Raw genomic sequence first — 15,697 nt, forward strand, 5'->3', positions numbered from 1 at the left:
GAAACATACAAAACTTGTTTGTTATACTCACTCAGATATTATGACTAATGATAATTCCCAATAAATAGCAGTAAATAATAGCCAGATTCAGTATGAATATGTATTCCAAGAGGAAAACTTTCAGTCTGTATAAGATTTCCAATCAATCTGTGAAAGAAATGTTTAAACATATAAGTATTAATCAAAAATATTAATAGACTGTGTTCAAATGTTTCAAAACGGTGTCATGCAGATAGCGCTGAACGTGATAAAAAAAAAACATTTTCAAGCATAGTTTAAAAAATTTGTTTTACTTTTTTTACTTCATTGAGAATAGTGAGTGTTCTGTCGAAGTCTGTCAAACCCAATTTCTATGATTTTGGCCAGAAAATTGGTATTTCGGATATCGATCGATTTAAATTACCCTCATCTTGTCAAAAATTCTCAAACTTTGCAACTCAAGGAAGTCCCAGTTTGAGAGTTTTTAAACAGATTCAGGATCTTTTTAAACGATCAGTATTTGAAAGACGGATTTTCTAGTCAATATTTTAAAAATTAGTCTTTTTAGATTAGGGCAGTGATATTTCTTAATCTTTAAATAGTAACAATTTGTTATCATTTTTTCATCATAATCATTTTTAAAAACCTCAATTTTCATCATCTAGATAGTTTATTCCTACAAAGTACGATACTGACGTGATACTGCCTTTGACTTAGGACCTCAGGTCGTATATTTCGTATCTTTGATCATTTTAATTCTAAATTCCCTTTAAAACATCCGCCTTACTCTGACACGATGCCAGTATGACTATCTAGATGAGTCGCAAATACTGTGTTGAAAACAATCGTACATGTGTCTTTGGAAGGAACTTTCTATTGTGGAAAAATCAGCAGAGGTGTCTAACGCATTTTCTGTATACGCTTGTATACGATTCATCTCTCTTCATTTATCGCCCACATCCGATTAGTCCATGAAAGTGTCAATTATACAAAGTCAACAAAGGGTTAAATATGTATTCACCAACACACAATTTGAGCTGGTACCGTGCCTACCAAAATCATCCCATTTATTGATAAAAATGCACATCAGCATATCACCTTTCCCTATCCACCAATGGAATTTTCACCAATTGTGTGAAGTATGGAATGTACTAATCAATCACGTGAAAAAGGGTACATAACTGCATTGTCCAATTTATCCCGGTACACCAAGCCTTGAACAGTTAATCAAAGCAATGTCCATTGGGGAAAAATGAGTAGAAGAGGACGTTTGCTCCCTGGGGTCTTACTATACTTGGTGCGGTGATGTATGAGTTTAATATTCAATAAGTGAGCCTTTATCCTTACTGTGGAAGCTGTATTGATTATCTATTTATTTTTATGAACAGAAATGGCCATCCTATATTATCGCCGGTCATAAAACTGCAATAACATCGCCTTGTTTGCCTTTGGGATAGATTGATGAGAATCCGGAACAAAAAACCCCTATCACATAAAGGTCTCTATGGTATAAACAAAGAATTCTTTTACGGCCCATTATATTACTGTTAATGATGGGTAGGAGATATAACTAGAACAAAACAATATTGGAAGGTTAGCAGCTTCAATAACGTAGTCCATAACTGGATGCAGACACAATAATGTCAACTCACATATTTCAACTTTATAGTCAATGGAAAATTGAAATGAAAATGAAATTTCCCTTTGTCTTTTGGGTCTATTTCAGGGGCTGCAACGTGATCTAGCGCAAGGCGTCTACCACAAGGTCACACAGCAAAGAGGGTAGTCGAATTTGGTTCCTTTCGGGAAAGAAGCAAAGACCATATCACTGTGCCACACTGTGCCCAATTTTTCAAACAAAAGGCTAGAATAAAATAAGAAAATCTCTTTTGCAATTACAGTTAAGGCATTAATTATATCACTTTGACATTTTTATCTACAAGAAATTCTCACACAAAACGTTGAAGCGGTCAGGAATAGTCATTATTTGAGTTTAATTGTACAAAAGGCTGCCCTTCTCTGAGAAAAAAAGAATTTTTTTTTTATTTCGTCCAGTAAACTTTTACTTCAATAACGAGTGATTAAATTCATAGAAGGATAGAAGGGAGTATATTTCAACTGATTGGTAGAGCTCAGATCATTAGGTCATAATTTTGAAAAATGCATTGTGGGCCCATCATCGCAAAATTCACAAATTCTCCATTCAAAACATTAGCCGTTTAACTGCCGGACTCTGGAAAGTCACATATTCAAAAACTTGGCCAAAAAATACTTGTCCTTCAAATATCGATCGAATTAGTAACCCTCACCATGCCAGAATCGCTCGATCCTGTGACCTCAGAAGACATGATGAGGGTCATTAAAATCGATCGGTATTTGAAGGGCGAGTTGCCTGGCCAAAGCTTTAGATACGACTATTTCCAGAGTTCGGCAGTTAACGGGTTAAAACATAATCCATCTGTCACCTCTCTGAATCACATTCAACGCTCCTGTTAAATGTTTCTGTGTTTTAAATATCGGCGATTTCCATTTGCGAATGGTTCCAGGGGAAAAAGACTGAAGTTATATGCATTGGTTCTTGCAAATGGATATGTCCGTTGTGGTGATTTGTTTTCTACGTACATTGACTTAGCACCAAAATAAACTCAGAATCCGTTTATAAACACCGTCCGAATATTAGCACTTTTTGCCTGCTTCCCAAAGATAGTGTTTATAGATAGTATAGATAGTATGCAGATGACGTCACTCAGGCCTTTGTTATTGTTTTTGCCATCCGCGTTTGTGAGTTGTTCTCACTAAACTGTATTAACCAGACTATAAAAGTTCATGGTTACACGAGTTTGTGTGTTGTCCGTTATACTTCGGATGGCAATGTTGTGAACTCCTTGGCCAAGCGCATTCTATCTATACGCTTGGCTAGAAGCTCATAACATTGCCATCCGAAGTATAACGGACCAACACACAAAACTGTGTATCCATGAACGTTTATAGTCGGGTTAATACAGTTCAATGAGCATTACTCATAAAACACGGATGGCAAAAAAACAATAACAGAGACCTGAGTGACGTCATCTTCGAACTATCTATAGATAGTATGCAGATGACGTCACTCAGGCCTTTGTATTGTTTTTGCATCCGCGTTTGTGAGTTGTTCTCACTAAACTGTATAACCAGACTATAAAATTCATGGTTAAACAGAGTTTGTGTGTTGGTCCGTTATACTTCCGGATGGCAATGTTGTGAACTCCTTGGCCAAGCGCATTCTATCTATAAAAGAAGACCACGGGATAGGTTGGCCTTGAAATACAGCTTAAAGGGGACAGCGTAGCTCAGCGGTACCGTCTTTGCTTCGTACCCAAAAGGTACCGAGTTCGAATAACCGCTGTGCGTGTGGCCTTGAGCAAGTCACCCTGTCCTATCTCAATTTGCGGCTCTGCTCTGCGACTGACGCATAGGTTATTCCAGTATTCCCTTGGAAAAGGCCCTAGAGACATATTTCCCCTATCGATGAATGAAGGGAATTTTATTTTATTATTTTATTTTTATTTTTCAAAATACCGTTTTGAGACAATTAATTCAAAAGTTCTTGTGGATAGAAATTGATCATCGGAGACTAACATTTCTTGGATCTACTCGTAGAATTCCATTCCGTCGAAACACATCATTTACCCTCTCCATCCCAAACTACCACCAGAGTCATGTCCTTATCCCCAGTGGGTTTTAAGACTTTGATCAGTGTGATGCCCACTAAGAGAATTTGGCCAACCATGGTTGCCAGTTTGAGATGTTTATGCCAATTCCAAAATCTTGGCATTTATTGCAATCTTTTGACATACGTATGTTGGGTTTAGCATTTTAGCATATCTTGGCATTTTAAAACAAATCAACATTGACACAAAATTAGCTCATTTTCACACCAAAAACAGCAAATTAATGTGAGATCATATCAAGTCTAATGGTTGTATGAAAAGAAAATAGAGATCTAATTTTAATTTCATACCTATTTTAGCTTGCAAAAGTGTTGCCTAAAATCATTTGACATAAAAGATGATTATTTCGCATTTTTTGACAAAATTGGCATTTTATGCAAAAATAATCTGGAAACCCTGTAGTAGAATCCAATGCACCCTCTTTATGGTGAGAAGTCCAGTTTGGACAATAGTCCTCTGTGGATTATTAATCAATCATAATATCTATATCACACGGCTAGGATATGCATGTAAATTCAATAAATGTGCATACGAACTATGGACGACCCCATAGGAAAATTATATGTGAACTTTGTACGCTTGGAAAGAAAATATTCGTTGGATCAGAATTATTTTGGAAGGAGTAACTTTTGGGTTGAAATGACTGATTTACTATTTATTTATTTATTTATTATTTATCTATTACGAAAGGTACTAAGTTCGATTATCCGCCGCTGTGCTGTGTGGCCTTGAGCAAGTCATAGCTCATTTTGCGGCGCTGTACAGCGGCTGAGGCTTGGGTTATTCCAGTCTATTTTTATTCTTTTTCTTTAAAGAAGTATCATTTAAACGTTTTTGAACATGTCTTTTATTGAAAGACAATAAAATCGGAAGCGATTGACGGGGAAGAATAAAAGATCCCATACACTTTTGCGTTTTGGAATTTGAACATTGTTTGCAAAGCGGGCTCGCGAGACCCTGCAGCAATTGGGAATACTTCCGGAAAATCAAAGAACAAGAGTGTAAGAATCGTATATTCTCTGAATCGAGATCTATAATAAGTTTTCAATCGATTTTGAAATTTTGAAATTTTGAACTATCAGGTGCTACAATAAAAGATTGTCTGAGGATAAACGATTTCTTGTACCTTTCCGTTTCCTAACCCGGCGCAAACACATGCAGCGACTAGGAATACGTCCGGAATTCAAAAACACAAAGTTATAAGAATCTCACAATATATTTTTACACAGACTAATGAGCAAGAGATGTTAGTTGGATATATGCACGAGATTTTCGGGGCTTTTTCGTCTGTCTGCTATGGCGGGAAAAGCTATTTTTTGGAATCGTTAGGCTTGTGCATTGTGTGAATTATCTATTGTCCCGCAATACATGAGAAACTGAGAATATGAAATCAAAGACATTCGTGGAACACACGAGTTATATCTATATTTCCTTTTTCAGGCACGAATCGAGAAACTTAAAATATTTTGAAAATAAACTGCCCAGCCAAATTTCGAACAAGTTCCCATTGCCGCTGTACGACATTGTTTGGGCATATTGGGTACGAGTTTGAAATATAATTCTATCAAGCTTTATTTTTAGTAAACCGGTGAACATTTTTACAAATGATAAAAGGGACGCCTCAAAATATTTTTGCTATTCTGCCACAATAAAATTAGGTTTTCCTAAAAAACTATACAATAATAATCTCGTTGAACCAGACATTTCTAAATTAAAATCGTCTGACGGCTAAATATATAATCCTTGCATCTTTGCGTTTCGAAATCCTCGAACAGTGACTAGGACTACAAAATACTAGAATCTCGAATGACGAAGTATTTTTTAAAACTTGTATTCGTCCTTTATTTGGATCTGAAATTGACAACTTAATAATACTATTCAACTTTAACTGTGTATGGAGCAAGTCAACATGATTTATGGCCATTAAAAATAAACAATTTTAACAACATCGTCAGTAATGAATGTGCAGTGCTCACAGTTTAATCCCTTACTTTGTTTCATGCTTTCTTTATCGTATTATTTTCTCTAAGTCATTCATTCTTAGAAATTGTAGTGAGTAGGTACAGAGACATTTAGAGGAGAAAGTAGATTCCCATGAGAGAACCTCTCACGACTGTCTTATGATGAACGATTCTACACCAGGGATTTCGGGATCTTGCATCGTGTTTGAATTATTTATCCGATCTCAAGACAGAGCTATGCAAATTATTCAAACCAAAGGCAATGGCAATGGAATAAAGAAAATGCGTACTCTGTAACAAACAAAAAAACATTTTTTGGAACAGATTAAATCACTTGTGGAATATTTAGGTTTGGCCAGACTTAAGATCAATAAAATTGTCTGGAATAAAGAAATCCGATATTCAAAGACATTCCAAGATTTGATACTGCTCAGTTTCTTTAACATTTCTTGCCAAGTGGTTTTTGTTGACGATATTTTATAGTTTAAGATAACATCCCAATGTTCTATTAAGTTAGCCACAGCAAGCATTGCCAGTCAACCACAGACCTATTTTACCAAGGCCCAAGACTCCATTGTCTTCAGAGACAGACGATACCAACAACATAAAATATATAACGTGCCATTATCACAAAAGAAAATTTAAAAAAATTGTTTTATTTACAAATATTATTGTAGTAAGTTAGAAATTCCAGGATATCCAATCTTAATGTCTATCGTAAATCCCATTAATATGATTATGCCTCTATTATTGGTCCGATTTTTTGTGGAGTTTTCCACCACAAACATGTTGTTATTATCAATTTCTTAATATTCATATGATATAAATAAAGATACGAATTCATCTCTTTCTCCTTGCACTAGCTATGTGTGTTAACATTCATCGAATTTTTGTTTTGATTTTGAACAACAAAAACGACACCTACGATATTTTGGTAATTTAGAGATGCGATTTTAGTTGCATTTGAGAGAAAAGTATATGTGCGCCTATGTAGTCTTGGGGTATGACACACATCTTCGGATTAGAGTGTCTATGGTTCGAGTCCCGCTCTGAGCTGCGCATAGTTGAGTCTTTGGCTTTTTACTCACATTTTCTCACTGTGCTCGGGTGTAAAATGAGTACCTTACGTAAACAGCGTTGTTTCTATCCAAAACAATGACAATGTATGATCGCCAAATAAGCGTCATGTCTCCCCCGATATGTTCAGTCTCGCTGTTGGCTTGGAACCCCTTGTAAAGCACGTGGAGAACGGTTAGTGGATATTGTATTGCACTATGTACGTAACAAGGGAAATAGAAAGAAAACATTGTTCCCAATCTCTACATATATTAGTTCCAGATTGTTGTCACAGTAAAGGTTGTTCACAATTATCTTATTAAATTTTATTTTATTAAGAACTGAATTCATCTCACTCCAGTTATATTTCGGTAGGCTTAGATAAACTTTACCTTCTAATATTAGATCGTCTTTCCTTTTATAGCCTTCCCTCGAATTAATTTCTAATTAGTGAATACTTTTCGTTCTACATTCTGTCACAGAGCCACTTATTATAAAAGCTGATAGGTCTAACATTCTACACTCACTTCTCTCCACAATCTATGCCGGACGGCCAGTCGCTCTATTCCTTATATATACTGGAAGATTTTTATCTTTTGGGACTTTGTGGATATTATATCTCCACCATTAAGACGCCGGAGCTTTTAACTTTGATTGTATAATCTTCAAGAATCAAACCTGAGCCCGCTGTCAAAGAACTATACAATAACCCCTTACCAATTGCCTGGAAGTGGAATTTTACGAGCCCGAGCCTGTTATCAGACGAATATATCATCCAAGCCTGTCAACTGCCTGGAAACGTAAACTTACGAACCTGACATATTATCATAAGTTACGTAATATATTCACATCTCTATTTGTAACTGCCACGATCACTACTTATCTCTTTTAATTAAATTTCATCATTATTTTTATTTCATTGTAAACAAATCGTTAATTGTTTTTCATTTATAGTAACTAGTAAATCCTGGGGCCTCATTCTACATATATCTTTATGCATAGTCGAGTAGCTCTTTACTCACTTGAGACCATGACAATGTATGATCGCCAAATAAGCGTCATGTCTCCCCCGATATGTTCAGTCTCGCTGTTGGCTTGGAACCCCTTGTAAAGCACGTGGAGAACGGTTAGTGGATATTGTATTGCACTATGTACGTAACAAGGGAAATAGAAAGAAAACATTGTTCCCAATCTCTACATGTATTAGTTCCAGATTGTATTTTATTGATTCACTCTTTTGAATTTCGTCATGGTGTTTGTGCTTGCCTCCAGACAAGTTTTATTAAGATAATGGCACAAGACAAAACCCTGCTAAGTCGACCTAACCACTCCAGACAGAACAGAGATCCTGGATGGAATCAGTATGAACAACACTATTTGGAAAAGTAGACACAAACAAGTTTATCTGATACCATAATAGTATTGGCTGTTCATCATTCATCTTAAAATTACATCATATTAAAGAATGTATCGTCTTGCGAAGCTATGATATTTTTATGCAACCCTTCGAGCAGGCTTTGATCAAGATAAGCATAAGACAACAATAAAGTCCAGTCTCTCTGGACAACAGAATGATTGGCAGAGTCACCCGTGGGAGAGGTCTGGAATGAATAACTATTTTGTCTTGTACTGACAAAATGCAGTTCCTCATTTTTGGCCAGAAATAGTTTATTCCATAATATATCGATGAATAATACGTGTGGTTTTGTGTTCTTGTAGTTTACATGATTTACGGTCTCCGGATCCATAGGTCCTCGTTCTATCCCTGCTCGGGGCTGCACAAATTTTAGTCTTTTTACTCACATTCTCTCATCGTATTCATATGTAAACCGAGTACCAGGCCACTAATAGCTCTTTTCTGTTGGAAAAAAAAATAATTGCAATGGCCCTTACAGGAGCACGTCTCGACCTACGTGTTTAATTTTGCGTCGGATTTGAGACCGCTTGTAAAGTACTTTGTGCACATTTAATGGATTAAACGCTATACAAAAGCTCAAATGGAAAAGCAGTTTTTAAAATTTTAGCTTTTTATATTGCGCAATATCTACTAAACGTGTTCAAAGCGCTTTATGGGTTAAGCTGTTTAACCACTGAGACTCGAACGTAATAGAAATTTCAGTTTTTAGATTTATAGTCAGTCAGAAGCTATTTATCTCGGTGACTCATTGGTGGGGCGTCTTGTCCTGTAACAACAGTCAAGCAATATTAAGTGTGGCCGGTGCCCGGATGGGCGAAATTGATCGTAGAAAATTCTGATCCAGATGTTGTGACCTTGGATAAGGCAATTTACTCACGTTACCTCACTCGACTAGGTGAGAAAACCTGGCAGTGAGGGATATTGTAAGAGCGTTAGTACAAAAAGGACGGCTAACAGGAGACTGGCACTGTATAAAATTAGATTCCATTCGGCTTGATATCGAAATACATTAGATAAAGAGGCATATTGAGCCAATGAATTCCGTGAAAATGCGCTACTTAAAGGAGAGGGGGATGAAGGGATATGGAAAAGTCAAAGAGTGTCGAAGTAATAGACATAAAATACAGGATGCGCATTGAACGTCATTTTGTCTATTGTGTATTGAATAATACATCGTACACGTAAGAGCGCTGCCATTATAAGAAAGAAATGAAGCAATTTATTCCAATGGCATAACTTTGGTACCACAACTATCTTGACTTAAAATGAATCCATGATCTTCACTTTTGCACGCAAAAAAGACGCTCATTGAAAATCTTCTTGTCGTATAAATCTATTATAGAAGTAAAGAAGGAACATAATCATAATTGTAAAAAGAAATGATGAAACAAAACGTCGCAAACATTAAAGGTCTTGACACGTCGGCGATTTTTAAGAGGATACATTCCTGCATTAATTCGTCTGTGCTATGTTTTGTTTTCATCGATACTCTTATTGGCGACACCACCACGTTCATTTGCAATTCATATGAATACAAAGCTTGCAAATCAATGATTATATCAAAAATAAATTTAAAACAAAAATGAATTTAATTAACAACTTCATAAAGAACAAAATACTAAAGATGGAACGTTTAGGGCTCAAAACCCTTCTTCGGCCATCAACAAAATTAAAAATAAGATAAATAAAATTCCCTTTATTCATCCCATGGGGGAAATATGTCTCTTGGGTCTTTTCTTTATTATTCCAAGGGAAGACTGGAATAACCCAGGCGTCAGCCACTGTGCAGCGCCGCAAGTTGAGCTAGGGCTAAGTGACTTGCTCAAGGCCACACATCGCAGCGGCGGGTGATCGAACTCGGTACCTTTCGGGTACCAACCAAGCAAAGCCCCCTAAAAAAACAATAACAAGAAATGAAGTGAATAGGAAAGTGCCAGAAGACGATATAGAATAAAAACTTTGCAGCGGCGATGGATCTCGAGCCGTGACCTTACTTGTACAACTCCGCCTGGCCAGGAAGATATGGACACTACCGTTTGAGCTATCCACGACCCCTTTTCTGAACTAAAAAACAATAAAAACATATATACATAACTAAAAACTTGACAGACGGTGATTTTTACCATGTTAAGACGTTGGTCGGTTACATATTCACAATGGATGTGTGTTTGAACGGCACTCTCTTAAATTAATAGGCAACAGACAATGGACATCTGAACCGGATCTGGACAATTGAAGTGAGTGGAATCGTAGTTTCAATCAATTGATATTCCATGTTTTTAATATTGAATTTTTCCATGAGTCGAAATGAAACTAAAAACATTGTACCTGTAGAAATAAATAGTTTTATGTAAACATGGAGAGCCCTTTACAATAATTTTATGTCAAATTCTGACCCTTTTCCTGTTCATCCAATAGACGTTTTCCAGTGCGTTCAACTCGCGTTGCGTAAGAGTGAAGCGGTTATCAAACGAGAATAGAAACGTTAAAATGGAAAGCTTTGACGAATTTTATTTTCATCATAATCATGGCGTCATAATAATATTGTTTTGAGACGATATTCGTCTCGAAAAGAAACATTTCTTTTTTAAACTTGAATTTTTATATAGGGCAATATCTACTAGGGAGGCGCTTTCGTTTTTTTTTCCTTGGGCAAGATTATTAACACCAATTTGCTCATTTGGACAACATGGTGGATTCCTGTTGACATCAGAAATCTTGTTTGATGAATTATCTATATTCCTTCGTGGAATGCCAAGGCGACGATACCTTATGATGTCTTGGCGAAAGAGCATAATTATTTTTTCTTTTTAGTATCTACTAAAAGTGCTCAAAGCGCTTTACAATGTGTCCCTAGCCAATAGCAACACTTAATATGTAGAATGAAACATGACGCGTGTTATGCAATATCTTAGCCAAGCGCACACTATATTATAGATAGAATGCGCTTGGCCAAGGAGTTCACAACATTGCCATCCGGAAGTATAACTGACCAACACACAAACTCTGCGTGACCATGAACGTTTATAGTCTGGTTAATACAGTTTAGTGAGAACAACTCACAAACGCGGATGGCAAAAACAATAACAAAGGCCTGAGTGATGTCATCTGCATACTATCTATAGATAGAATGAAGTTTACGTCACTCAGGTCTTTGCTCTTGTTTTCTGCCATCCACGTTTATGAGTAATACTCACTTAACTGTATTAACCAGACTAAAAAAGTTGATGGTTACAAAAGATTTTTGTGTGCTGGTACGTTATACTTCCAGATGGCAATGTTGTGAGCTTCTTAGCCAAGCGCACACTATCTATATTATAGATAGAATGCACTTGGTCAAGGAGTTCACAACAATGCCATCCGGAAGTATAACGGACCGACACACAAACTCTGTGTAACCATGAACTTTTATAGTCTGGTTAATACAGTTTAGTGAGAACAACTCACAAACGCGGATGGCAAAAACAATAACAAAGGCTTGAGTGACGTCATCTTCGAACTATCTATACACATTGAATCAGACTTTCATATAAACAAACACAATGAAGAAAAGTACAAAATGTAATGGGACTGTCTGCACAACATATTGATTGGCTGTCCTATCCCTGAATGTGTGTGTCAAGTGTCTTGATTAATTAAGTTATTGATTACGTCATAAGATGTGGACACGGACCAAACCATGGGAATTGAAAAACTGGGTGAAGAAGACAGAGAAATAAAAGGTTTGTTGCATAATATGACATCACGCACGTCTTAAATCTTTGGGGAAATATATTGCTGTTGTTTGTTGAAGAATAAAAAGTACCGAGTATCATTGTTTAGAACCACGATGGCCGCCGTTGCTGGGCGATGTGACATCAGACTATTGAGTCCAATTGAAAACATACATTTAAGTAAGATACTCACAACATCCGCCTGCCGTATATAACGTACCAACACACAAAACGGTGTGTAAACTTGAACGTTTATAATCTGATTGATGTAATTTAGTGATAACGTATCACCAAAATCGCTGCCTAAAAACAATAACAAAGAGCTGAGTGACGTAAAATTCGCCCCTTCGTTAAAAGTTGAAATAATAGATAGTATGCGCTTGGCGAAGAAGCTCATAACATTGCCATCCAGAAGTATAACGGACCAACACACAAAACTGTGTGTATCCATGAACGTTTATGGTCAGGTTAATACAGTTCAGTGAGCATTACTCATAAACGCGGATGGCAAAAAACAATAACAAAGACATGAGTGACGTCATCTACGAACTATCTATAGGCTTTGAATATATATCACTGCAACATATTATTGTGTTGAGACGATTTTCTTCACGTATATATATATATATATATATATATATATATATTATTATTATTATTATTATTATTATTATTATTATTATTATTATTACGTCCTTTCGCAATAATAATAATAATAATAATAATAATAATACTTTATTGCATCCCAAAAAGGAAATTTTTTGTACAGACGTGTTATAATTTACACAATAAAAATACAATGGAAATAGGATGTATATATAAAAAAAAAATAAATAAATAAATAAAAAAAAAAAATAAAAAAAATAAAAAAAAAAAAGGAGCAGCTCTATAACCAGAGCTGCGCTTTATAATATGAATAATATCAACACTGTAAAATAGTTAAAACTGTCACTATAAATTGAAAATTGAAAAGATTGAAAAACAAATAAATTAATAAATTAATATTTATATTTAAAAAAAGTAAAAATGAGAAATAATTATATAAAATGATTATTGCTTGTTGTTATAAAGCCTAATACTGGACGGCAGAAAAGATTTTCGGTGTCTCTCTGTTTTCGTTGAAATAGAGAAAGGGCGACCACTTCTTTCTGACATAATAATTGATGGTCTTAGTGGATGATACTGGTCATTTAATATTTTAGTTATTTTAGTTATACAAAATTTCTCGTATAAAAGATCTACATCGTCAACATCATTTATATAGCGTTTAATGGATTTTTTAATATTTGAATTTATTTTGTTCCTTTCCACTGCGAAGCAATTGCCTCCCCAAGCTGTTATACAAAATGACAAAACACTTTCGATTACTGCTCTATAAAATAATGTGCAGAGGGTTTTATCTATTCTAAACTGAGAGAGTTTTGATAAAAAATATGTACGTCTGCACATCTTATGCCTAATTATTTTCAAGTGTTCATCCCACTTGAGCCTGTCATCAATCGTTACACCAAGGTATTTGTAGTGAGGAACTCGCTGGACGAATTGGTCCTTTAATTTTAACGGTTCTATCGGTTCCTTCACTCTCCTAAAGTCAATCACTAGCTCCTTTGTCTTGCTTATGTTAAGCTCTAGGTGGTGGGCATCACACCAAGACACAAATCTATCAATTTCTTGCCTATAAGCCACTTCGTTGCCATTTGTTATGAGGCCTTGAAGAGCGGTGTCATCTGCAAACTTTATTAAAGGTACACTCAGGTTTTGACTTATACAGTCATTCGTGTATATTGTGAATAATACAGGGGACAATACACAACCTTGAGGAGCACCAGTATTTGTAGTTATACAGGAAGATTTGTTTTGTCCTAATTGAACATATTGTGCTCTCTCCGTAAGAAATTCGAGCACCCAAGCAATGGAACCATAAGATCCCGTCGCCTAGGTATTCCATGAAGGAATATAGAAAATCCATCAAACAGGATGTCTGTTGTCAACAGAAATCACCCATGTTATCCAAGTGAGCAAATTGGGGGTTAATAACTTTCCCAAGGAAAAAAGACGAAAGTGTCAGAAGCGGGGCTCGAACCTGAGAACTTCCTGATCACAATGCAAAGCTTTAACCACACGGACAACAAACGATCTAGGATACGCACAGTTGTGTGTGTGTGTGTGTGTGTGTGTGTGTTGGCACATTTACATCTTCCTGGCGGATGGTGTGAGTGTATACCAAATCGCATATCAATTGAAAATATATGTATATTTAGCTATGTACACTCTGAAAGAGACTTTCAGTAAAATATCAGTAATATTTAAGAAAAAAGTCTAAAAATGTTCTTGTCTGTACAACATTAAATACTGACTGGCAGTCCTATCCCTAAATGTATGTGTAGAGTGTCTTGATTAATTAAGTTATTGATTACGTCATAAGGCGTGTACTCTGACCAAACCATCCAGGATATTTGAAATTCAAGATGAACAAGACAGCGAAATAAAAGGTTTGTCGCATATAATGACATCACCCACGTCTTTGGTGTTTAACCATTTCCATACCAACTATAGGAAAATCGTCTCATTCGTTACGATACAACCAACATTTTTCTGACTCAAATTTCTTTTGTACATCATAAAATTTTAAGAAAATGAACAGTGTGTTGTAGAGCATGTTTTGCTAATGAAATTATTTATCGCAAGAAGTTTACTGCTATTGTGTTTGACTGATAAAAGATATATTTTTGTTTTAGTTGGGTGTGAGCGTTTGGGGAAAAATATTGAAAATGGCTGGTAAAGAGAGGGTTAAGACGATATAATATATCTCAGATGCAATATCAATATTTGTGTCTGATATTTCTATCCTTTTCAATTGATATGCGTTTTGGTAAATACTCACAACATCCGCCAGTCAGATATAACGTACCAACACACACAACTGTGTGTATCCTGATCGTTTGTAGTCTGATTGATAGAATGTAGTAAAGACAAATCCTTAAATGGCTGTCTAAAAACAATAAGAGAGAGCTGAGTGGCGTCAATTTCGTTCCGTCTATTGACATTGTGGTCTGCATGACGCGTATATTTATGTTTAACCTATCGTCCCAAATTTGATATCATGTCATTGTGAACAAGTAGTCAAAAAGTGATTTTAAAATTTTCATGACACGGAGGTTTATTCACTTTAAAAAATACAAATGTATATTGTCTGCGATTAAACATTTCAAATTTACTCAAATTTAATATTTTTGTTTACAAAATGGATTCTTAGCAAAGCAATTCCCCCGACAAGACGTGTTAATAAGTGCATGTCGCCCCGATATGATATGACCGACCTCTTCATAAATGAAGATCTGAAATCCGAATCCAATTATGAGGCGAGTAACATTGTTGTAATGGATAATATTTTGAGTCATTTATACAACAATGAGCCCATAATGAATTGGAATATCAGACCTTCAAATAAGTGCACATAGTATGTGACCCATAATTTCTCTTCGTTATGGTGGAGAATGGGGGGTCCCGACAGCTCAGTTGGTAGAGCGCTTACTTCACACTCATAGGGACCGAGATCGATCCCGAGTGCGGTCGAGATTGTTTCCGCAGTGATTGAGTAGCTGGGTCTTTTAGATCTGGCGGGAAGTACTTTGCATAGACTAGCGTCCTATCCAAGAGGAAGCAAGCAATTACTATTGTCCGTTTCACAATATAGAAACCGGAATAAAATCCTGCTCCATGTATGGTGGAGAATAAATGCAGTTCTGTCATTGCACAAAAACTGAAAGTTCCTATTTCTCTTCATATTTTCATCCCAAATTTCATTTTATCCCGACAATAATATCGTTTTAATTGAGACGATGGGTCTCGTTTCCTTTG

At 35.9% G+C, this 15,697-nt stretch overlaps 1 protein-coding gene across 1 annotated transcript in view; it reads right to left on the bottom strand.

Moving 5' to 3' along the window:
- Positions 1-15,697, bottom strand: part of LOC144970388 (glycine receptor subunit alphaZ1-like) — a 138,381-nt gene that overhangs the window by 55,064 nt on the left and 67,620 nt on the right. Inside the window, exon 2 of the mRNA XM_078909967.1 lies at positions 32-147. The gene's annotated coding sequence lies outside the window, so the exon portion shown is untranslated. The remainder of the gene's footprint in view (positions 1-31; positions 148-15,697) is intronic.

The sequence above is a fragment of the Berghia stephanieae genome, chromosome 4 (genome assembly GCF_034508935.2).
Source record: "Berghia stephanieae isolate SIO BIC M18660-M18661 chromosome 4, UCSD_Bste_1.3, whole genome shotgun sequence".
NCBI classification, from domain to species: domain Eukaryota; kingdom Metazoa; phylum Mollusca; class Gastropoda; order Nudibranchia; family Aeolidiidae; genus Berghia; species Berghia stephanieae.